This window comes from Chiloscyllium plagiosum, chromosome 6 (assembly GCF_004010195.1).
Source record: "Chiloscyllium plagiosum isolate BGI_BamShark_2017 chromosome 6, ASM401019v2, whole genome shotgun sequence".
NCBI lineage: Eukaryota > Metazoa > Chordata > Chondrichthyes > Orectolobiformes > Hemiscylliidae > Chiloscyllium > Chiloscyllium plagiosum.
Genome location: NC_057715.1, coordinates 105,871,696 through 105,896,542, shown reverse-complemented (window position 1 = coordinate 105,896,542; position 24,847 = coordinate 105,871,696). Strand labels below are relative to the sequence as shown.

General features: G+C 41.6%; 1 protein-coding gene across 2 annotated transcripts in view; it reads right to left on the bottom strand.

Annotated features, from left to right (window-relative positions):
- The window catches only part of LOC122550911 (interleukin-13 receptor subunit alpha-2-like), a 55,844-nt gene extending 40,721 nt beyond the window's left edge, over positions 1 to 15,123 (bottom strand). For both annotated transcript variants that reach the window (XM_043692339.1, XM_043692340.1), the window contains exon 1: positions 14,973 to 15,123. The gene's annotated coding sequence lies outside the window, so the exon portion shown is untranslated. The remainder of the gene's footprint in view (positions 1 to 14,972) is intronic.
- Positions 15,124 to 24,847: the final 9,724 nt, after the last annotated feature.

Genomic DNA, 24,847 nt, shown 5'->3' with positions numbered 1-24,847 from the left:
CTCCTTCACCGCCGCTCCCTCACCACCCGACACCTGGAGGAAGAACGCCTCATCTTCCGCCTCGAAACATTTCAACCCCAGGGCCTCAATGTGGACTTCAACAGTTTCCTCATTTCCCCTTCCCCCACCTCACCCTAGTTCTAAACTTCCAGCTCAGCACTGTCCCCATGACTTGTCCTACCTGCCTATATTCTTTTCCACCTATCCACTCCACCCTCCTCCCTGACCTATCACCTTCATCCCCTCCCCCACTCATCTATTGTACTCTATGCTACTTTCTCCCCTCCCCTACCATCCTCTCATTTATTTCTCCACCCTTCAGACACTCTCCCTGTATTCCTGATGAAGGGCTTTTGCCTGAAAGGTCGATTTTACTGCTCCTCGAATGCTATCTGACCTGCTGTCCTTTTCCAGCACCACTAATCCAGGATTAAATCCAACAAGCCAATCATGACCACAAAGCATTAACAAGAGGACACCATATGTGAAGTTGTGGTGCATAACAGATCACAGCCAACAGTCTGTGACTGAAAACAATGACAATATGTTCATCATGCAGGAAAGCATGAGGCAGAGATGTCAAGTAAGGCAGGAGGGATGAAATGAAAAGGAGACAAAGCAAGTTGTGAGAAACTCAGTCACACCACACGGTCTGGGGCTCAAGGTGCAGGAGAGAGTTCGCAGCTCCAGATGGATTGACGCACATCGTCCCAAAGTGACCTTCAAATGAGCCTGAACGAGAAGGAAATAATTGACGACAGGAAGTTCACCACAACAGCTCGACAAAAGATAATCTCAGAGAAAAGATGTCAGAACTTTCACAAGCAACAGATTAACTCATCCACAGGTCCCATTTTATCCGCTAACCTGCCAGATCAAATTAAACAGTGATAGATAATCGAAACAAGGAGCTGACATTCCAGGTGAATATGTGATGTTTGAACTGAAGAGTGAGGAAATCTTGGATGTCAACATTAGGACAAGTCGTCTCCTTATATTATAAAATTACATGGATTTAACTTTAGGGGGTTTCAATTCAGAAAGTCTGTGATTTAAACTAATCAAGACAAAATAGTAAACAACTAGTGAACAAAACAGAAACAGATTTCAGACTGGTGAATTGAGGAATGTAGGTACATCTGAAAGTAACACCCTTTACAAAGGACAATGTAGAGAGGGAGAATAATCGAAGTCGTATCATTCTGAGTGCATGAAGGAACCAAATCCATGAGGCTGGCAAAACAGGTTGGAAAGGCAATTGAAGAGACAGAAAAGTTTACACAGCACTGGCTAGAATTAGAATCCCGACAGGGTAGAGAAAGGCCCTTTGGCCCAACAAGTCCACACTGACCCTCCAAAGAGTAACCCACCCAGACCCATTCCCCCCGACTCATGCACCTAACCTACACATCTGGGCAATTTAGCATGGCCTATTCACCTAAACTGCACACCTTTGGATTGTGGGAGGAAACCCGCACAGGCACAGGGAGAATGTGCAAACTCCTCACAGACAGTCGGCTGAGGCTGGAATTGAACCCAGGTCCCTGGCACTGTCAGACAGCAGTGCTAACTACCAGTGCTGCCCTCAAGAGGATTTAATGATGGTGGCAGTGAGCACTTTCAACCAGTTAGACACCTAATGACAACATCACTGTGGGCATTTCTGCCTCTAGGGGATAAAATCTCAATAAAATCCAGAGCTTACTGCTTGCTACTGGGGCTCCCTAATCTTTGGTAGAAAAGGCCACACCTCCAAGAGCTTCCAGTCACTTGGATGGCCAGCAGCTGGCAGTGTCAATGGGAGCTGTGTTCACAGCTGAGACTGCAGTTGGCAGAAATCAAGATGCAGCACTGGCATCCCTGGGGGAGAGGTAGGCCATTTGGCCTTGGTCAGTCAGGATGGCTTCAGTGGTGCAGTAGCAATTGTGATGGATGGGGGCGGGGGGCGCAGTGTGTATGGTGAGGGAGCGGGGTTATTGGTGCTGGTGTGGAGAGGCCAATCCCTGCAGAGCAACACAATGTCCACACAGGCAGGAAAGCCTCTTTCTCTCTCTATCACTGCCATCACTCTGTCCAACCACTGCCAATTCCTACTCCAATCCCACAGGTAGGTTGCCAGAACTCCACTGTCACAATCATAGAATCTTGTAGCATGGAAACAGACCATTCGATCCAACCAGTCCATGCCGAACATAATCCCAAATTAACTAGTCCCGCTTGCCTGGCCCATATTCCTCTTGTTCACGTACTTATCCAAGTGGCTTTTAAACATTATAACTGTACCTGCACCCACCCATTTCCTCTGGATGTTCATTCCGTGCACAAACCACTCTCTATATAAAAATGTTGCCCCTTATGTCTTTTCTAAATCTTTCTCCTCTCACCTTAAAATGATATCCCTTAGTTTTGAATTTCCCCAGCCCAGTGATAGGACACCTGCCTTCAACCTATCCATGCCCCTCATGATTTTATAAAACTCTATATGAGGTCAGCCCTCAACCTCTTATGCTCCAGTGAAGAACAGTCTCAGCCTATCCAGTCTCTCTTTATAACTCAAACCCTCCATTCCCCGCAACATCCTGGTAAATCGTTTCTGCAGCCTCTTCAGTTGAATAATGCCCTTTCTAAGGATTTGAAGAAAGATTTTTTGGTTGGGCTATTTGGACTCACTGCCTAACCAGGGGTCTTGGAATCAGAAACCCTCAAGACATTCAAGATCTACTTAGATGAACGATTGAAATGCCAAGTGCTGGAAAAATGGGATTCGAACAGATGGATGTTCGGTGATTGGTGGCATGATGGGCTGAGGGGCCTCTTTCCATGGTGTAGAGACTCTATATTGGCATCCAGATCAGCAATCTTCATTGAAACTATTCATCTCAGTCACTCCTACCCCTGTGACCACCCTTAGTCCTACAACCCTGAGTGTTTCCTCACCCTAAGCCTCTCGACCATTCCCGAATTCTCTTGTTCCATCTTTTGCTGGCCATGTTTTATGTTTCTCAGCCACAAGATCTCCTTCTGTAACCTTCCCATCTCTCTCTCTCCCCTCCTTTAAAAATATCTTCTTATGGTGGAGCCTGAGTAAACAAATTTTGACAAAACACATTGATCTGGATGGCGCAAGTTGCTGTTGTAAATGGTAGAACAACATGGTTTTTACACAACATTGTTTAAAAGCAACAACATTACACTGTCACTAAAACTGAAGACAAATACTGTTACCAGTAAGTTCAGCATGACTAATCAATTCTAATCGGAAGGTTTGTTAACAGTCTCCAGTGATAATGTCAATATTTACCATCAGTCTCAGATGTCATTGCCTCTTTCAAATTTATTGAAGTTACAAAAGGCATCATTTCACAATCTGATTGAGACACAGCCTTTCAACCACAAAATGTCATTATCAGATTTTGACTTATGCTTTTGAATACTAGATTATGGTGGAATGGACATGTTGCCTAGACTTCTATGTTCAACGATCATTACTTGAATACTGTATCGTAGCCCTGATCACAGGTCCTCATCTGTATTCACTCGATCTTTACACAAAACAACAACAGTCCTGCCTTCCTTAAAGTGCAGATAATGCACAACTTCCTTCCTCTTTGTTACGATACTGACGTTAAGACCAAGACAGAACGGTGAAAGATTCAGCTGAAGTATGCAGCCCACTGAAACATTTTAAAACTCAGCAAAACACCGTAGATTACACAAGTTGTAGTGATTGTTTGATTTGATTGTTCACCTAAAACAAGGGTAAAATTAAAACTGTTCAAGATTGTGCATGTTGATTCCAGAACACTTTGCGCAGTTAACCTGTGATGAGAAACCAACTTATAGACTGACTGATGTGGATGATGTTTCAAAATGATTTGATCATTCGTTGGGTTTCATAACTGTTCATAATTAAGCCAGATATTTCAGGTTGTATTTTGTTTCTTTATAAGTAGATGTGGAGGCAGGTCTGAAAAAGGTTATTCCGTTCAGGTGAATTAATTTTCTCGTATGATTATGTTCTTGTCCACTCGTAAATGCACATGTGTGTAAAAATGCCAAATTTTACGTGAGGTTCTGTGGCTAATCCCCCACCTCTCACTTGCCAGGACCTTCCAAGTTCCATCTTATGAGTTACATATTTCAAAGGTAGCAGAACAACACTTTTTTCTACCTACAGTTCTGGACTATACCCAAGCCTGGAGACATCAAAAGACCATACCACACTTCAGCTTGCCAGTCCAGGAGAGAAGAGACTGTGCCAGCCTGGGCAGATGTGGCTGCAGATGTCAATGCCCTTGGACAGTTCAGGCTGTTATGGCACAGGGGTGAACCCCTCTGTTAATTAAACCAAACACCCAGAAAAACTCACCTCACCTCGTAGTCTATTAAAATATGAGTGACAGAGAACTCCCAAATTCCACTATTTAAAGAAAATAATATCAATATTTTAAACTCTAAAAATGAACATTAACTAGCAACTATTCACAACTCTAAGCCCCCCTTTCTCTTAACTGCTTATTACCTGCCTCCAACTCTATAATAATATACTGTTCCAATAAGACACTTACTAAAATTGCATCAACTTAATTTTAAAACCACAAAGTGGCTATTGTCTTCAGTGTCTTTTTTCTTTCAGCAGAAGATCTCCCTGGGTTGTCTTCTTTCTTTTTACTGAGAATATGTTTCATATGAAAAGGTACCTTTGATAGAGAGAGCTTCCTAATGTCTTGAGTCTCTCTCGATTGCAGTCACTCTGTATCCAATTTTCAAAATGCCTGCATTTTTGTATCCCCAACATTGGAGCGTTTCATTGGGTTGATGTTGGCAAAACAATAAATTCAAACTCAATTGGATTTTAATATTAAACTGATTGGTTAAATTTGCATTGTTGTCAAAACAGCAACCAACTCAGGAATCCATTTCACAGCCCAATGTTACATATTTTCAATTTTCCAGTGCACTCTGATACTGTCATCTAGTCATATACACTGGTGTTTGTAAGCTGTCAGTTCAGAACAGCATTTACTCTCTCTTAAAAGTACAGTATATGCCTTTACCTTCATAACAACGAGAACCTGGCTACAGTGTTGCAAAAGGAAGAGTTGTCTACTGAGCTTTGCAAGGCATATATCGCTATCTACTCAAAGCCTCATGCCTATTTTTGAGAGTGTGCATTCACATTGTAACCTTGCCACATTGTAAGCTTGACACATAAGAATTTGGGTGCCAGGTTCCTCCATCGGACATGTCATGTTTAATCAATATTGGTCAGTTTGTCACAAAAGTGATGCCATTGGAACTGGCTCTTGTACATTTGCCAGGATTCACACTTAAAGCACTTAAAGGCGACACAAGACTCAGGCACTGTCAGTTCACTGACCTTTCATTACAATTAGGAGAATGCATCAAAATCCTTGCGTGGGACAAGGGTGTAGCAATAAAAGATGGCCTTTTGAGCCATGCCCCTTTTTGGGTTCAGCTCCATTTACTTATCCTCTGCTCTGGTTTTCCTGATGTCAGCCAGTATAACTGCTGCTCAGCTTCACCTTTTACACTGTAAGCAAAGATAATACTATGTTATGAAGGAGCTAAGTAATGGAGGATGTTTGTAGTCATTGAATGTTGGAAGAAGAAGCCCAGCCAGTTGGATAAATACATCCCACAATTAGTTGGGTTTGAACACAACTGGGTTTGTATTTCCCACTTTTACCCTGAATGTAATTCCAGCAGATTCAGATGTTCGTAAATACTCATGGCATGTCAATGTTAATTCTAAATCGGAGGGAGAAATAATTTAGTTAAGAAAAGTTATTAGAGATATGGATCAAAGGCGAATATCTAGAGTTAGGCCATAAGTCAAGTCAGAGTTGAGAGTGTGTTGCTGGAAAAACACAGCAGGTCAGGCAGCATCTGAGGAGCAGGAGAATCAACGTTTTGGACAAAAGCCCTTCATCAAAAGTTCCTAGTTCTGTTCCTGTGTTCCTTTGTTTGCAACAAAATCATGAAAGCCAACCTGTCTGAATTTAATTGCGAGTCTTGAACATCTCACTTCAAAGGCAGCAGCTTTAACAAAATGGAGTTTGAAATGTAAGAAAGAGTAAACAATTCTGTACTGGAAGTATCAGCCTCCATTTTGTTCTGTAGTCTCTGGTGCATGAACTGAATTTGTTGACTCAGGTGAGAATGAGACACTCTGAGTAGAGGCTATCATGTGAAGATGAAGCTCTTTGAAGAAGCCAGGGGGACATTACTATGGACTTCAGGCTACTTCAATTATAAATGATCCACTATCATTCAAGAGATGATACTCTCTGCTTTGACAATTTTCAGACTACAATATATTTAGAGAGAAGTGTAGGAGATAATGCAGCTGAATACAATAATGCAGAGGTACCATCTAAGACCAAAAAGAGTCTTACAACAGAAAAATGTTCATGTTAAGCTATTGTAATGGATGAGACTCCCTCAAAATATATTAAGAAGGTAACCTAGACCCTAATATTTTCTTATTTTAAAGGTAAATTTGGGGTGCTGTGTTCCAGATGCAATTTGACTGGTCAAACTACTCAAAGTTATGCAAATTATTCAAATTTATTCAAACACAATAGTTAAAATACAACAAAATAAAAAAAACTTAAGATAACAACTTGATTGCAAAACTTAATAGTGTAATACATACAGTGACAATTACTTATTAACTGCTCTCATATAGTAAAATCCCAGATACACACCCCTTGGCAAAAAAGCAAATTCAGAAAACAGATTTGCTCACACACAACGCCTGTAGAGGGAACAGAAACCCCACTTCATAGCTGTAACCAAGAGAGGTTAAAAAATAGCTTTTACTTCGTCAAAACTACAGCAACTTTGGCTGAATCCAAAACTAAAAAAAAACTAGCGATCCTGTTCTGTGAGAACTGGCCACACCCATCCAGACTATTCCAACTTTAATAAAAAAAAACTCTCACAAGCTGCGTACGTTAGCACAGACTGCTCCTTACCTCGTGTTCAACCTCTCTTTTTAAAGAATCAAGGACAACGTACACCTTTTAAAGACAAAGCATCATCAGTCTACCAATGTCTTATTTGCAGTTCAACAGGGGTCACTGCACAATCATGAGCAACAAAGCCTCAAGTAAATTACAATTAGATGCAGAATTGAAAATATTAATGCCATACTGCATTCAAGTGAAAAAAACCGCAGATATCGTCACTTAGTGCATTTGTCAGTGGAGGTAGTGAGAATGTGAGTCAGATAGAGGAAGGCACATTCAGGGTCAAAAGTCCACTTTAAACTAGGAGATTGAATTCAAAGCAATTTCTTTGGAGAAAGAGCAAGTAGGGGTTGCAAAGGAAGGGAACACTGGTATCCACTTAATTGCCATTGACAACAACCTGCACATAATATCGCACTTTTAATGCAATAAAACATCGCATAACAGGAGCTTGGTCAAACAAAACCAAGCGCAAGACTTTTCCTCATTCAGTAATGGGCTGTGGGGGTCACTGGCTGTGCCCAAATTTATCGCCCATCCTAATTGCTGGGAGGGCATTATTGAGTTAATCCCATTACAATATTTAGAAAGTGCTATTGTCACGTTTGCAGGTGAGAAGCCAAGTGGTGAGGATGACACAGAATCTGTAGAGGAATGTGGACAGGTGAGGCAAATAGGCAAACATTTGGCAGATGGAATATACTTTGGGGAAGTGTGAGGTTATGCACTATAGCAGGAAGAAGAGAGGAACTGAATATTATTTAACTGGGTAAAAATGAAGACGGATTTGGGAGTCACAAAATTTTTTAACAGGAAGGAAAATTGAATGTTGGCCCTTATTTCAAAGTGAATGGAGAATAAAAATAGAATTAGTGAATTGATTCTCGAGCTTAAATTCACAGCAGCTAAAGGCCCAGTTAATAATGGTGGTGGGGGTAACATTTGGGATATATTCAAGGCTAGAATTACAGGTGAGCTGGCACCTCAGAGCCTTATAGGGCTGGAGGAGGTCACAGCGAAGGTGAAGCTACAGAGGAATTTATAATCAGAATCAGAATTTTAAACGAGAAATGCTGCTTAACCCAGAGCCAATGTGAGCACAGTGGGTGACAGGTGAATGGGACTTGATGTGAATTAGGGTACAAATGGCCTACTCCTGCTTTCATTTTATAAGTTCACATCATTCTTGGCTTCTGGTCAATTTCCTGCTCTCGATCTTCCAAGCTCATTTCATCCATGAGATTTTACAATGTGGTAGCCAGAGATTGGAGAAAGTGAGGACTGCAAATACTGGAGATCAGAATCAAAAAATGTGGCACTGGAAAATCCCAGCAGAGATAGACAACAGTGGGACGCTGAAAGCTCCACTTTAAGGACGCTTGCAAGTGCGACATCAAATCTCTAGACATTAATTATCACTACTTGATGACAGACAAAAATTGCAACAGCTCGTGGGAGCTGTCACATACCTTCATAGTGAGAGATCTCAACACTGAAAACAAGAACCCACAATGAGCCCTGATAGTTTCATAAGCACCGTTTGTAGTAAAACCCATCTCACAAAGCATGGTCTCCACGGCCATCAGCAAAGGTACAGCAAATGAAGACAGCCCATCTAAAATAAATAGAGGTAGAGCAACATTCCCATCTTTTGTACACAGTGGTCTGCTGTATTGAACTCTTTCCTGAAATGCTGAACATTTTATTTCTCTGTTGTCTAAAATCTTGTGGCATACGAAGCTGTGCCCAGGTACGTCTGTATCTAAGTTGGCATTGCAGGTGGTGATGCATCTGAAGTGTGTTGACCCTCAGGTTAAATCACTAACAGTCACCTCAGTTGTTGGAGAGAGCAGCCCTCTAGTCTAGTAAGACTATGGCAATTTTATTTTGTATTAAAAGGGGAAAATTCTAAAAGTCTAAAGTATAAGTTGCCTACAAAAATTGTGTTTGATAATGCTGCTGTTAGTTTGTTGCAGTAAAAGCTGTTAATCTTGTTATCTTGAGAGATCTTGTGGGTGATCACTGAGAATTAACTTAGAGAAAGAAACTTGATCAGTCTCCAAGAAAATTGAAACAATCTAAGTAAATGAACCTTGGGCTTAAGGAGGCAGCAATAAAGTTTGACCTGGGGGAAATCACTGGGGTAAAACAGAGAGAGATTAATGGTTTCAATGGGAACTTGGTTTTAAAAAGTGGAATGGAAATTGTGTTCAATTAGATTGTTTGTTGCAGATGTTTTTCAGGGCAAATGGAAAGCCAAAGACTAGATTATTAGTAGCTTGAAAATGTAGGTACATGTGAATGGGAAAGAGCTTTGAATTTCCCAAGTAAAGCATGGAAAGGTGTAAGATTGTGGGTACATCTATATCAAATGGATTACAGCAATTCATGAAGCAAGCTTACCACCACCTTCACAAGGGCAGTTAGGGATGGACAATAAATAAATTGATAGGATAGAATAGAATAGAAATTTATTGTCACATGTACTTTGACATGAAAAGTACAGTGAAATGTTAATAATAAAAAATAGCAAAATTAAGACAAAGTTCATCATAATTCAGAAAATGGCTCCTGGGCTCAGTGAATGCTGATTGAGCGAGTGGCATCCACGTTTCACGAATGAATTACAAAAAGGGATTCGGGCTGAAGAGTGACATAAGAAAGAATTGGGAAATGGCCTTGTCTGTGATTGATACAATGGGAGTAAAGAGGCCCACATGAGATGACAAGACAAAGTGAGAGGTTGTTAATTTGGATGGAGGAGTTTATACAAAGGAACAGATTAAGAGGACACTATCCAACGTTGGAGACTATTTGTGGACAGAAAGCAGACAAGAGCAAGATGTGTTATGCCATGGATACTGGTTACTATAAACAGCTTGCTGACATTTATTTGTCCTAATTATTTAACTGATGTACCCATGTAGAGGTGAGAACTCTGGAGCCTAACTCCAAGAGCCTGGACATTCAAGAGAGTTGGGGATTTTGGGGGTAAAAACGTGGATTTAAAACAAAATTTTGAAATATTGAAGAGGTTGAAACATCCCTCTTACCTTATTTCTTAAGCTCACAAAATTTCCAGTATGAGAAACTGAAATAGGGCCAAATAATTGATTAAATGTTTGGTTTAGTTCTAAGGATACACAGGAAAATTGCTGATGAATGTAAGGACTGGAATAGATATGAGTAGAGAGGGATTTTATTGATGTAAAATGCTTTGATCGTGTGTGACGTAGTAGTAGTAGTGACCCTACTTTGGGTTAGGAACATCAGGTTCGAATCCCACCTACCGCAGGCATGTGCTATAACACATCTGGATCTGTTAATTAAAAAATATCTAAAGAGAGGAAAATTAAATATGAAAACTAAAATGCTCACATTCATGTTATGTTCTTGCAAATCAAATGGTTTTGAAGCACATAAAGAAAGAAATAAAAGCCAAGAATGATGAGATATATTTTGAATTAAATCAAGAAGTTACTGAAAATGCAATGCAAGTCAATCAGCAAGACATTGGATTTGCTATAGACTTGACTGTGGTTTGAAATCACAGCGGGTCAGGCAGCATCCATGGAGACAGAGCTAGCTAACATTTTGAATCTAGATTGCACTTCATCAGAGCACTGATTTCCTTCCACAAATGCTGCCAGACCTGCTGAGCTTGTTCAGCAATTTCTGCTTTGGTTTTGGATTAAAGGAGGTACCTGGCACCCAATCTCCAACGTGACAATCTTACAATGTAGCAATGTACAGTGTGAATGCTCAAATAGGGGCATGAAGCCTTGAGTAGATACCAAAATGTGCCTGATGAAGGAGCAATGCTCCGAAAGCTTGTGATTTCAAATAAACCTGTTGGACTATGATGTGGAGGTGACAGTGTTGGACTTGGGTGGACAAAATTTAAAATCAAACAACACCAGGTTATAGTCCAAGAGTAGCCTGTGGTAAGTCTGATGGAGGTTTTAAACTTGTTGATATTATTGTGTAGTTGCTTCAGTGACTCCTTGCCATGGATCCAGAGGAGGAAAATATTGTCAAAATTTATGGAGGTCCTGCGCAGCAAAGAGGTCTTGTTCAAACTTGTGTATGAAAATGTTGGCATACTGGGGTGTAAATTTGCTCCTCATGGCTATTCCGTGTGTCTGGATGAAGAACTTGTTATCAAAGGTGAAGACATTGTGGATGAGTTGTGAGATGGTGTCCTGATATTGGCAGTTGTTGATATTGAGTGCTGAGGCTGTGGCAGCGATGCTGTTGTGGTGGGGAATACTGATGTAGAATAATGAACATTGTGGTGCTTGAGACAGTCAGTCCATGTGACAATTCATAAATTCCTACTTTGGAAATAGAATCAGTCTGACTCAAGATTGGAATACAGACAGACTTTAATCTCACGTCTTTAATGCATTGTCTGAGCTGAGATGTTGCCTTTTCTTTAAAACCTTAAGTTATCTCGGGAATGGGACTCGAAAGAAGTTCTGGGATTTACATATCAATGAATCAAAACCTGCAACTCATTCTAAGTGATTAAAGAGTTAACAACAATCTGAGTTTGCTCAATACATGGCATCAGTTGCATGACACTTTGACCTTTTACTATACATTCTGTGTCCAATTATCCTGCCCCATGATGAAGAAGCATCGCTCTGAAAGCTTGTAGTTCCAAATAAACCTGTTGGACTATACTTGGGTGTTGAGTGATTTTTAACTCTGTTGGACTATAGCCTGCTGACAAATATAAATGGGAATAGACCGAACAAGGAGGGGAAAAACAGAGTCAATACAGGAAAAAATAAATTCAGTGGAGATGGAACAGTCTGAAAGGATGGGTCTGCCAGAGCTGTGCAGTTGTAGATTTTGGAATGGAGGTAACAGCAAATAGTGCACAGTTGTGGGGACTGTGAGTTCGGAAGCTGTAAAGGGGACATCGACAAAGGAGATATTGTCAACGTCAATTTGGAAGCAACAAAGTAGAAGAAGAGTCATATGGGACTCAGATGTTAACTCAGTTTCATTCTCTACAGATGCTGTTAGACTTGCTGAGTTTCTCCAGCATTCTCTGTGTTATAGAGTCATCCAACCAGTTTCAGCTTTCTAGCATCTGCAATATTTTGCATTTAACTTGACAGAACTATCAGACCGTGTGAAATGGTAACCCCACAAGAGTCAATCCACTCAGGACACGAGGGAACAAATTTTCAAAAGAAGCCCAAAATGTTACAATAGAAGACAATTTGTAAAAGTTTGCATGTTTCAGTTTCTACTGTGTCTCAAATTGACAGGAAGACAATTAAAAAAATGAAGTGATTCAAATAATTTCCGTCCCTTCTAAGAATTCAAAGCAGCTTGAAAACTCCCCTAGCCCCAATTCATGGTACAAAAATGTTCCAGCCTAAACCATACAACTGTTCCTCACCACATTCAAAAATGTTAAATGTGTTTCAGAGCTCATGGTTATAAAGTCAGTCCACATGGAGTCTCCAAAGGCTTCAGATTAAATATAAATATATTTTGAATAAAAATTACTATTCCACAGGCACTTTTAGAAAAGCACCACATTACTAAGGTGTCAGTGGAAATGTACCACAGATGCCGAAGTTTGCAACTGTAACTAAAATAAGTTGCTTCGGAATCAATGTTGCGCAAACAATTAAGAGCATGGATCAAAACTTCACTTGATCAACAAGTTGTTGGATATTTCAAGAGGGAGGTGAACATGGCTCTTGTGACTAAAGGGATCAGGTGATGGAGGAGGCCCAGCACATGGTTGTCCTTGGCGGATTGGGAGGGGGAGTTAAAGTGTTAGGGCACGGGGCGGTGGGGTTGCTTTGTGCGTGTGCCCTGGAGATGTATTCTGAAGCCCAGTGACTTTCCCACTGTATAAGCATTACACCTTAAGCAAATGATGCAAAGATAAGTGGGAATGTATAAACCAGTTTCAGAGGATTTGGACAGGCTTAGTGAATAGACAATACTGTAGCAGATGGAATGTAATGTTGAGAAATGTGAGGTTACCCACTTTGGTAGGAGAAATGAATGTGCAGAGTAGTCTTTAAATTGGCATTTGCTATGCTTGCCTTTATTGGTCAGTGCGTTGAGTATAGAAGTTGGGAGGTCTTGTACTGTGGCTGTACAAGACATTGGTTCGACCACTTTTGGAATACTGTGTTCATTTATGGTCTCCCTACTATCGGAAGGATGTTATGCAACTTCAAAGGGTTCAGAAAAGATTTACAGGGCTTTTGCCATGGCTGGAGGGTTTGAGCTATAGGGAGAGGCTCACTTGGTTGAGGCTATTTTCTCTGGAATATTGGAGGCTGAGAGGTGATGTTACAGAAGTTTAAAAAGTCATGAGGGGTATGGATAGGGTGAATAATCAAGGTCTTTTTTCCAGGGTAGGGGAGTCTAAAACTAAAGGGCATAGGTTTAAGGGGAGAAGGGAAGATTTAAAAGGGACCTAACTGACAACTTTTTCACGCAGAGGAAGTGTGGAGGCTAGTACAATGCAAAGTTTAAAAGGCACCCGGATGGGTATATGAATAGGGAGGCTTTGGAGGGATATGGGTCGGGTGCTGGCAGATGAGACTAGATTGGGTTGGGATAAACACCAAACGAACTGCAGATGCTGGAAATCAGAAACCAAAACAGAAATTGCTGGAAAAGCTATGCAAGTCGGGCATCATTTGTGAAGAGAAATCAGAGTTATTGTTTTGGGTCCAGTGACACGTTCTGTGAAAGGGACACTGGAATGTTCTGAAATGTTAACTTTGATTAAAAGTTAACTTTGATAAAGCTCAGTGGGCTTTATGGGCTACTCCTGTTCCTTAGGAGAAAGTGAGTACTGCAGAAGCTGGAGATTAGAGTCAAGAGTGTGGTGCTGGAAAAGCACAGCAGGATTCCTGATGAAGGGCCTTTGCCCGAAACATTGATTTTCCTCCTCCTCGGATGCTGCCTGACCTGCTGTGCTTTTCTAGCACCATACTCCTGTTCCTTATTCACTGAGCAGGCTCCATGGGCTGTATGGGTTACTTCTGCTGCTTTTTCTATCATCACGCTTCTGTCTTGTGATATAGAAAGTGGAATCTAGCCATTGTAAAACAGAAATGTTCTTCACAAATAAGTATTTTCTACTCATGTACAAACCAATACTAACACAATTTGAATCATTTAGAAATAACCAATATTTATCCAGTGACTCATTGAAAAATAAACATAACTTCTCTTTCTAGAAACTGACACGTTTTCTCAATTACATTTCTATTGTGAAACTGAATCACACAGTGTAGGATTGTCTTACAATTTAGTACTTGGTCCCATGATGAATTTGAAAACACCTTATTCCCTGTACTGCATAGTGCTGTTTCAATCTTCTGCTGCTGAGCTCATCATCTGTCACGTTCACTCTCAATTGCCTACCATCCTCCTTTTTATCATCCGAGAATTTTGCAGTGAGTAACTCATCTCCCGAAAGCCTGCCCACTATCTACAAGGAGCAAGTCAGGAATGTGATGGATGAGCCAAGATACAATGCAGAGCGTTGTTGTTGCTGTATGACATTGTAAATCCCTTGCCCCAATATAGATTAGGTTGCTAATTCCCTTTTGGTTCTGCCCAGCCCCACGTGCAGGCAAACATTTTGAATCAGAATGACAAACTGGACATGGATGCAGAACTCTTGCCTCTGCCGTCAATTATAAACCCTGTTCACTAGTTTTAACATCTTAATACACCTTAAATAAAACCAGCTCACTCTCAACCCCATTTCCCAGACATAGATCAGATTATGACTCATATTCACTCATTCTAGGAATTACAGCTCAAGAAGCTGAGCTTCCTGAGAACACCATGAGAAGTTAAAGGGTAGCAGTACAAATCTGTGTCATTGATTTACTAACAAACATTAAATTCACTGAGCTAAAGCAAATTGAAATTAATGAAGCATTTTTCCTTGTACCACATCCAATTAAGAGCACTCACCATTAGAATGGGAGTTCCTGCAAGAACAATGGGGCAAATTGTTTGTTGACTTTCTGAGCTTGATTCCCGATATGTAGCCACTTCTTGGTGAGAAACAGCTTTTCCTTCACGTGCATTTATGGCCCCTTGACAAGTGACAGCAGCTGTGTAACTCTCTGCCTCTCAGTGTGGCTTTTGAGGTTACTGCTCAAAAGAACTTCCTGTTCATCTGACTGACTGTGATCTCTGAAGCTGGGACTAGAAATCACACAAACTGGTTATTGTCAAAGCTGCATAATGTCACTTTGTAAGTTTGAATGCTGGAGCAACACTGTGAAGAAATTAGAGGCAGGAGTGCATGGCGACACCATTTTTCCAAGGTACACGTGCATTACCTCTGCTTTGGAACTACGTCCTATCCTTGTCACTGGGACAAGTTCCTCCCTTAGCAGCACTGTGCATGCATCCGTAACACATGGACTGCTGCAGAACAGGCTCACTATCACTCTCTCAAGGTGAATGTCCTTGGCAAGTAATATTAATGAGAATCTCAAGGCACTTTATGCATGTAATTAGGAGCAGAGGGCTAACTAGAAAAAGAGTAGGTCCACCCAAGGACAAAGGAGAGACTTTATGTGTGGAGCCGGAGGAAAGTGGTGAGGTCCCAAATGGATACTTTTCATCGGTATTTATGAAGGAGAAGGACATGGATGTTGGTAAAATTAGACAGGGCTATGTTGGGGCATGACGATATTAAGAAGGTGGGGGGTTAGTCTGGCTAGGGAGCAAAGTGCACAACAGCAAGGCAAAGCAATGCAAAGGAGGAATGCAGTGAGCATCCAGATAGGCTCAGAGAGAGAGGGGGGGAGGGAGTGCGAGAGCACTATGACAGCAAGTGAAGAGCCCAGAGATGCAGCCTGGTCCAGTCCATGAGCTGGGTAATGTCCCTGAGTGTCTATGCTGCTGCATTTCAATGAGAATTGGTGGTGCAGCCTGAGATTGGAGTGCAGAAGCATCCTTTCAGTTGACTGGGGATGTGCTATGAGGGTTCTCATTAGCTGCCACATGTCAATGGAAATGTGGCTGGTGCCCATGGAGCACAAGCTGAGATGTTAGCACCCAGTGGCCAGCCTTAAGGATCCTTTGGAGCTAGCAGTGAGCTGAAGTTACTGGCTCTAATTTTCATATCGAGAATTCTTGATGTCTAATTCATTTGGCAGATGGTCAGCTGAATATGAATGAGGTGAACTGGGCCATGAGTAAAGTGTTTGACAAGCAGTAATCCATTTTAACTGGCAACTCACCAATGCGTAGTGAGAAACCCATCTCAACAAATGAAGAAGTATAAAAGATGCAGAGAGGTGCTGCCGATGTCGAGATGGGTCTCATTGTGCTGTAACAGATTTTGAATTGCCTACTTCATTCAGACCCCTAAACAAATCCAACTTATTTCTCAGAACACTCGTATTTATTACACATTGTAGTGAATTATGTGGCTTTCCTACTCTTTCATTGCTGTTAATCATTTCTGGTGTTGCTTTGATTGCAAATAGAGGTGGAAAATATATAGGAGAAAATGACGACATTCAGAAAACGATCGGAAACCTTTTCTGCTCTGAGACTGAGCTTAAGTCTTGTAGTTTGTGATATTCTCCTCAGTGCTAGTGAGAAACAACGGAATAAAGCCAACAAATTCAACTGAGAGGAAACCCCAAATCATCACCTAAATTCTAACCTTTCGAAGTACTGCCGATTGTGACTTGAAATGTTTTCAAAACCATAAGAAATGGCACAGGAAAGTGTCAGGAGGAGATGAGATCCGTGAGGTGGAGAAACAAGGAAAAAGTTTCACGTTGGAGCACAACTGGGATTTGATTTCAGCATAAATGGTCCTCGACTTTACTCCACGCTGTTGATAAAATTCATGAGCAGCATTGCAAATGGTGGTGGCATAGTGTTAATATCTCTAGGCTAATAATGCAGAACTCCAGGCTGAGGTCCTTCATAGGTCCATATCCCACCGGGTTTGCCCAGCCAAGGATGCACACAGCTCATGAATGGGTTTTTAAAAAAGAAAAAATTAATTCATGAGCCAGAACCTTTGGGCAGCACAATAGAACGCAGTTATTTATTATTTTGCCTTGCATTGAAAAACATGCATTGAGTGATCGTTTCATAAATCAAATAAATCTATCACAAGAAATAAATATTTTTAATAATTATGTGATTAACATGATCTTAGTTCAGAGCAGATGTCTTAAAAGATTGTGCTGACCCATTTTCTAGATATGTTGGTGTACATGAGTCCATTTATTATTAAGTTCGATACTTACAATGCCTATTCATGGTTAATCCATACCAAGCTGCAACTTAAGGAGACTTCAAAACAGATATAAATAAAAGAATTGATGAAAAGTTAGACAACTGAAATGTTAAGTCTGTTTCATTTGTTTGGTATTGGGTATTTACAGCATTTGCTAATTATGTTTAAGACTTCTTGCAGTGCACAATAATCTGCGTTCAAAATATATTTTACAAGGCATGAAATTCATCAATGTGCCCGCCTTTATTTCAGTGTTAGTTGACATCATTACGACTTTTAGAATACTGCGTACAATTCTCGTTGCCCTTCTATAGGAAGGATGTTGTTAAATGTGAAAGGGTGAAGAAACAATTTACAAGAATTTTGCCGGGATTGGAAAGATTTACTGATTGGGAGAGGATGAATAGGTTGGGACGCTTTTCCTTGGAGTGTTGGAAGCTGAGGGGAATCAGGAAGGGCATGGATAAGATGAATGACCAAGGTCTTTTTTCCCAGAGTAGAGTGGTTTCAAAACTAGACGGCATAGGTTTAAGGTGAGAGGGAAAAGATTTCAAAAGGACCTGAGGGTTAACCTTTTCACACAGAGGCTGGTGTGTGTATGGAACAAGTTGCCAGAGAAAGTGGTGGAGGTGGGTACACTTACAGCATTTAAAGGGCATCTGGATATATGAAGAGGAAGGTTTTATAGAACATAGAACATAGAACAGTACAGCATAATACAGACCCTTTGGTCCACAATGTTGTGCTGAGCATGTCTCTTAGTCTAAGATCAATCTAACCTGTACACCCACAATTTGCTGCCGTCCATGTGTTTGTCCAGCAGTCGCTTAAATTTCCCTAATGTCTCTGACTCTACTACCACCTGCTGGCAGTGCATTCCACACACCCACCACTCTCTGGGTAAAGAACCTACCTCTGACATCTTCCCTATAGCATCCTCCAATTACCTTAAAATTGTGGCCCCTCGTGACAGCCTTTTCTGTCCTGGGGAAAAGTCTCTGGCTATCTACTCTCATTATCCTGTACACTTCTACCAAGTCACCTCTCTTCCTTCTTCTTTCCAGTGTGAAAAGCCCTAGCTCACTCAACCTGTCTTCATAAGACATGCCCTCCAATCCCAGCAGCATCCTGGTAAATCTCTTCTGCACCCTCTGTAAAGCATCTACATTCTCCTTATAATGAGGTGACCAAAACTGGATCAGTGTGACAATGTTCCAAGTGTGGTCTAACTAGGGTTTTGTAGAGCAGCAGCAAAACCTCGCGGTCCTTAAACTCGATACCCCTGTTAATGAAACCCAAAAGACCATACGTCTTCTTAACAACCCTATCAACTTGGGTGGCAACTTTGAGGTATCTATGTACATGGACACCAAGATCCCGCTGTTCCTCCACACTGTCAAGAATCCTGTCTTTAACCCTGTATTCAGCATTCAAATTTGACCTTCCAAAATGAATCACTTCACATCTATCCACATTGAACTCCATCTGCCACTTCTTAGCCCAGCTCTGCAGCCTGTCAATGTCTTGTTGTTGCCTGCAACAGCCCTCAGTACTATCTACAACACCATCAACTTTTGTTCATCAGAAAACTTACGAAACCATCCATGCATTTCCTCATCCGAGTCATTTATAAAAACTACAAAGAGCAGAGGCCCAAGAACAGATCCCTGCGGGACACTACTGGTCACCAACCTCTGGGCAGAATACTTTCCATCCATTACCACTTGCTGTCTTCTTTCGGCCAGCCAATTCTGTATCCATACAGCCAAATTTCCCTTTATCCCATACCTCCTAACTTTCTGAATGAGCCTACCGTGAGGAAACTTTTTGAATGTCTTACTGAAATCCATATACTGGATACCATATCCACTGCTTGACCTTCACCAACTTGTCTCGACACATCCTAAAGACATGCCCCTCACAAAGCCATGTTGACTATCTTTAATCAAACTATGTTTTTCCAAATAGTCATAAATCCTATCTCCCAGAAACTTTTCCAATACCTCGCTTCACACAGACGCAAGACTGACTGGTCTGTAATTCCAGGGGATTTCCCTTTCTTGAACAGAAGAACAACATTCGCCTCCCTCCAATCAGTCGGTACTACTCCCGTGAAGAATGAGGATGCAAAGATCATTGCCAGAGGCGCAGCAATCTCATTCCTTGCTTCCCGTAGTAACCTTCAATATATCTGGTCTGGCCCTGGGGACTTATCTATCTTGATGCTTCCCAGAATTTCCAGCACATCGACTTCCTTAATATCAATCTGTTCAAGCCTACTAACCTGGTCCACGGTGTTCTCACTATCATCAAGATCCCTCTCTCTCGTGAATACTTAGCAAAAAAACCCATTTAGGACCTCCCTTACCTCTTCAGACTCCAGACACAGATTCCCTCTCCAATGCCTGATCGTCCCAACCCTCTCTCTGATCATTCTGTTATTCCTCACCTAAGTGTAGAACACCTTTGGGTTTTCTCTAATCCTTCCTGTCAAGGCTTTTACGTGCCCTCTCCTCGCTCTCCTCCGTCCATTTATGAGTTGTTTCCCAGCTCCCCTATAATCCTCTAAAGCTGCGTCAGATCCTTGCTTCCTCAACCTTCAGTAAGCTTCCTTCTTCCTCTTGACAAGAAGCTCCTCATCTCATGTCATCCAAGCCCCTTCATCTTACCATTCCTTACCAGTTTCAGTGGGACAAAGTTATCCAACACTCGCAACGAGTGAGTGCCTCCACATTTAAACAGCCTCCGCATTTCTGTTGGGCATTTCCCGTAGAACAATTGTTCCCAATTTATACTCCACAGATCCTGTCTAATAGCAGTATAATTTCCCCTCCCCCAATTAAATGCATTCCCATACTGTCTGTTCTTATCCTTCTCCATGGCTATGGTAAAGGTGAGGCAGTTGTGGTAGATGTCACCAAAATGCTCTTCCACCAAGGGATCTGACACCTGGCCTGGTATGTTGCCTAGCACCAAATCCAAAATGGCCTCTCACCTAGTTGGTCTATCTACATATTGAGTCAGGAATCTTTCCTGGACACACCTGACAAAATCAGTTCCATCCAGACCATACTGGGGAAGTCACCCATAACAACTCTGTTACATCTGCACCTTTCCAAGATCTGCTATCCAATCTGTTCTTCCATCTCTCTGCTGCTATTGGGGTGGGGGGGGGGGGGGGTCTATAGAAAACACCTAATAAAGTGACTGCTCCTTTCCTGTTACTGACTTTCACCCATACTGACTCAGTAGACAAAGCCTCCTTTCTGCAGCTGTACTCTCTAATTAACAATGTTACTCCCCTCTCCTGTTTTACATCCCTCCCTGCTCTTTTCAAAAGGTCTAAACCATGGAACGTGCAGCTACCATTCTTGCCCCTGTGAAATCCATCATAGTCACAAGAACTGATTCATGCTCTAAGTTCATCACTTTCATTTCTGACACTCCTTGGCATTGAAACAGACATACTTTAACCCATCCCTTTGCCCTATCAACTGAATCCTTCCTGATAGTTTCTCTGAAGTCCATTTATGCCCATTTAACAGCTGCCCTCTCCTCTGATCTGTAGCCCTGGTTCTCTTCCCCTGCCAAACCAATGTACACCCTCCTGAAGTGCTCCAAGAAATCTCCCACCCAGCACATTGGTGCCCCTCCAGTTTAAGTGCAACTCATCCTTCAGGTACAGGTCCCACCTTCCCCAGAAGGTACTCCAATGATCTACGTATCTGAAGCCCTCCCTCCTGCACCAGCCCTGTAGCCACATGTCTAGCTACACTTTTGTGCCCTGTTTCTCGCCTCACAAGCACGTTGTACCAGTAATAAGGATTTAGGGTGATTGGGTCAAGTCCTGTCAAATGGGACTAGATCTGATTGAGATGTCTGGTCAGTGTGGATGAATTGGACTGAATGGTCTCTTTCTGTATGACTCTATAACTCTAAGTTAATATGACACATTTCAGGGAAGATAAAGTCACCATAGCCTTACAGAATTAGAGATCTGCTCTCTCATTAGAAACAGATAACTGGTGATGGTTTAACCTGAGGATCACCACAAGGTTGAAACAGAGTCAAAGAAATGTACAGCACAGACAAAAGTATTTTGGCCGATCACATCACACTGGTCAAAAACAACCACCTAATTATTGTAATTCCATTTTCCAACTCTTGGCCCATAGCCATGTAGACCTTGGTGTCACAAATGCACGTCGAAGTATTTCTTAAATGCTATGAGATTCTTTACTTCTACCACTGTCACAGCCAGATTCTTAACACCCTCTGGATGAAAAAGTCTTTTCTCACATCTCCTCCAAACCACTGCCCTTTACGACAAATCTATGCCCCCGGTCATTCATCCCTCCAACATGAGGAGAGGTTTCTTCCCTATTTATGCCCCTCATAATTTTATGCATCCCAATCATGTCTCCTTTCAGTCTCCTCTGCTATAAGGGAAACAATCACAGTCTGTCCAATCTCTCTTCATAACTGAAACTCTCCAGCCAAGGCAACATCCTGATAAATGGCAAAAGTGAGGACTGCAGATGCTGGAAATCAGAGTCAAGGTTAGAGTGGTGCTGGAAAAGCACAGCAGGTCAGGCAGTATCCATAGAGCAGGAAAATCAACGTTTCAGGCAAAAGCCTGATGAACGGCTTTTGCCTAAAACATCACTTTTCCTGCTCCTCGGATACTGCCTGTCCCCCAACATCCTGGTAAATGTTCACTCTTTTTAAAGGGATCTTCGTGGTAACCTCAGCTCATATAGGAATGGAGCAAGTGCTGTTGGTGTCACAAATCAGCTATCCAGCCAACTGAGTTAACTGGTCCTTATGACAGAATTGTACATCATGTGGCTACTGTGGTCCAGGAATGAAAAACTTAACATATGAGGAACATTCCAGGACTCTGGGTCTATAGTGGTGGTACAATTACAACATTTAAGAGGCAGTTGGATGGGTGTATGAATAGGAAGAGTTTGGAGGGATATGGGTCCGGTGCTGGCAGGTGGGACTAGATTGGGTTGGGATATCTGGTCGGCATGGACAGTCTGGACCGAAGGGTCTATTTCCCTGCTGTACACCTCTATGACTCTATACTCAAACAGATGAGGGGGATCTGATTTGAAACATACAAAATATTGAATGCCCTGGACAGAGTAGATGTTGGGAAGATGTTTCCATTGATAGGAGAGACTAGGACCCAAGGGCCAAGCCTTAGAGTAAAGGGAAGACCTTTAGGAATGGAGAGAAGGAGAAACTTCTTCAGCCAGAGAGTGGTGAATCTATGGAATTTATTGCCATAGCCTTCTGTGGAGGGCAGGTCATTGAGTATATTTAAGACTGAGATAGATACATTCTCGAGTATCAAGGGGATTAAAGGTTGCAGAGAGAAAGTGGGAGAATGGGGTTGAGAAACATATCAAACATGATTGAATGGCAGAACAGCCTCGATGGGCTGAATTTCTGCTCTTGTGTCTTATATTATGATGATGCTGTCACTTTAAAAGGTTATTTTGTCCTGGTATTTTTTTAGAGAGGAGTTGTAAAGAAGATGAACTGAGAGAGCAGGTCAGGCAACATCAGAGGAGCAGGAGGATTGAGGTTTAGGGCATAAGCCCTTCATTAGGCTTACGTCTGAAACGTAGATTATCCTGCTCCTCGGATGCAGCCTGACCTGTTGTGTTTTTCCAGCACCACACTCTCCACTCTGATCTCCAGCATTTGCAGTCCTCACTTTCGCCTCGCAGAGATAATGAACTGACTGCTGAAGATGACTTAATTTAACAATTTGTGAGGCCTGGGTTTTTTGAAACAACGGAAGAGCCTTGATGTGGCCAATTCTTACAGACCAAGCTTTCTAGTTTTGATAGCTTTAAGCAGCTGAAGCCTTTAGGGTCCGGAAAGAATTTGGGAAACTTCAGTGAATGATTCATAGTGGCTATTCTCTCAGAATTTTCTCTTGAATTTTTTTCCTCCAGGGGTTTGGATTGGAGAACTGCATGTGAGAATCTGTGTCTGAATTTGCCTTTTTTGCCAAGGGGTCTGTTTATGAGATGTTACTATATTAGGACAATTAATTAGTGTCGAAAATTGTGGTGCTGGAAAAGTACAGAAGGTCAGGCAGCATCCGAGGAGCAGGAAAATTAACGTTTCCAGCTTAAGCCCTTCATCAGGAACGTGGGTCGGGGGAAGGGGGCTGAGAGATAAATAGGAGGGTGGGGATGTGGCTGGGGGATTAATTTGTTAATTAGTAATGGATACTGTATCTATAACTCAGTTAAGCTTTCCAATAGTTAAGTTATTCTAAATTCCTCTTTCTTTAGTTTGTATTTTAACCACAGTAATCTGTGTCTGAATTTGCCTTTTTTGCCAAGGGGTCTGTTTATGAGATGTTACTATATTAGAACAATTAATTAGTGTCGAAAATTGTGGTGCTGGAAAAGTACAGAAGGTCAGGCAGCATCCGAGGAGAGGAAAATTAACGTTTCCAGCTTAAGCCCTTCATCAGGAACGTGGGTCGGGGGAAGGGGGCTGAGAGATAAATAGGAGGGTGGGGGTGTGGCTGGGGGATTAATTTGTTAATTAGTAATGGATACTGTATCTATTACTCAGTTAAGCTTTCCAATAGTTAAGTTATTCTAAATTCCTCTTTCTTTAGTTTGTATTTTAACTATAGTATTTAAATAAATTGTGTTTTGCTTAATGTCGAGTAATTTGACCAGTCATATCACATCCGGAACACAGTACTTCACATCTGCCTTTAAAATACAAAAATGTTAGGACCGAGGCTACCTTCTTAAAATATTTTGAGAGGGTCTGGTCTCATCCATAGCACTACCTGATGATTAATTCACGTACCAAGTAGATGGGGGGACACTGTGGTCAAACATGTCAGGACTCAGCTTATTTTCAACTCCTGATCCTCTGGAGCTATTGTATGGAGATGGTTGAAGGGCAAAGTGTGGTTCTCTGATGGTTCTCTGATTCTAACTATTTTGCTGTATTCTCTCCTGCCCACACGCTCCAGCCGGTTTCGTAACAGTTTCTGCCCTATTGTTGTTAGAATACTGACTGGACTCACAAACACTTAACATTCACCTGTACCTGTGTTCTTTTTTTGTTTTTGCCACTGTTTACCTACTATTTACTATCTATACTACTTAACTCTGTGATCTGCCTGTATTGTTTGCAAGACAAAGCTTTTCATTGTGCCTCGGTACACGTGACAGTAAATTCAATTCCTGCCAGGAACATAAAAAATAGGAGCAGAGTAGACCGTGCAGGCCCTCAGGCCTACTTCGCGTTCAATATGACTAAGGTTGATTTTCAACCTTACCTCCTCTTGTCCATATCACTAAATTCCTTGAAAAGCCAAAAAGTAAACACATCAGCTTAAAGTATATTTAATGAAAGCTTCCGGCACTTTCTGAAGGTGAGAGTTCCAAAGGCCTAAAAATCTTTTGAGTATGAAATTTCTCCTCAGTGCAGTCTGAAATTATTGACTACTTATCATTGGACTGTTGCAGATTTCCTAGGCAGAGGAAACAACGTCTCAGCATTCACATTGTAAAACTCCTTC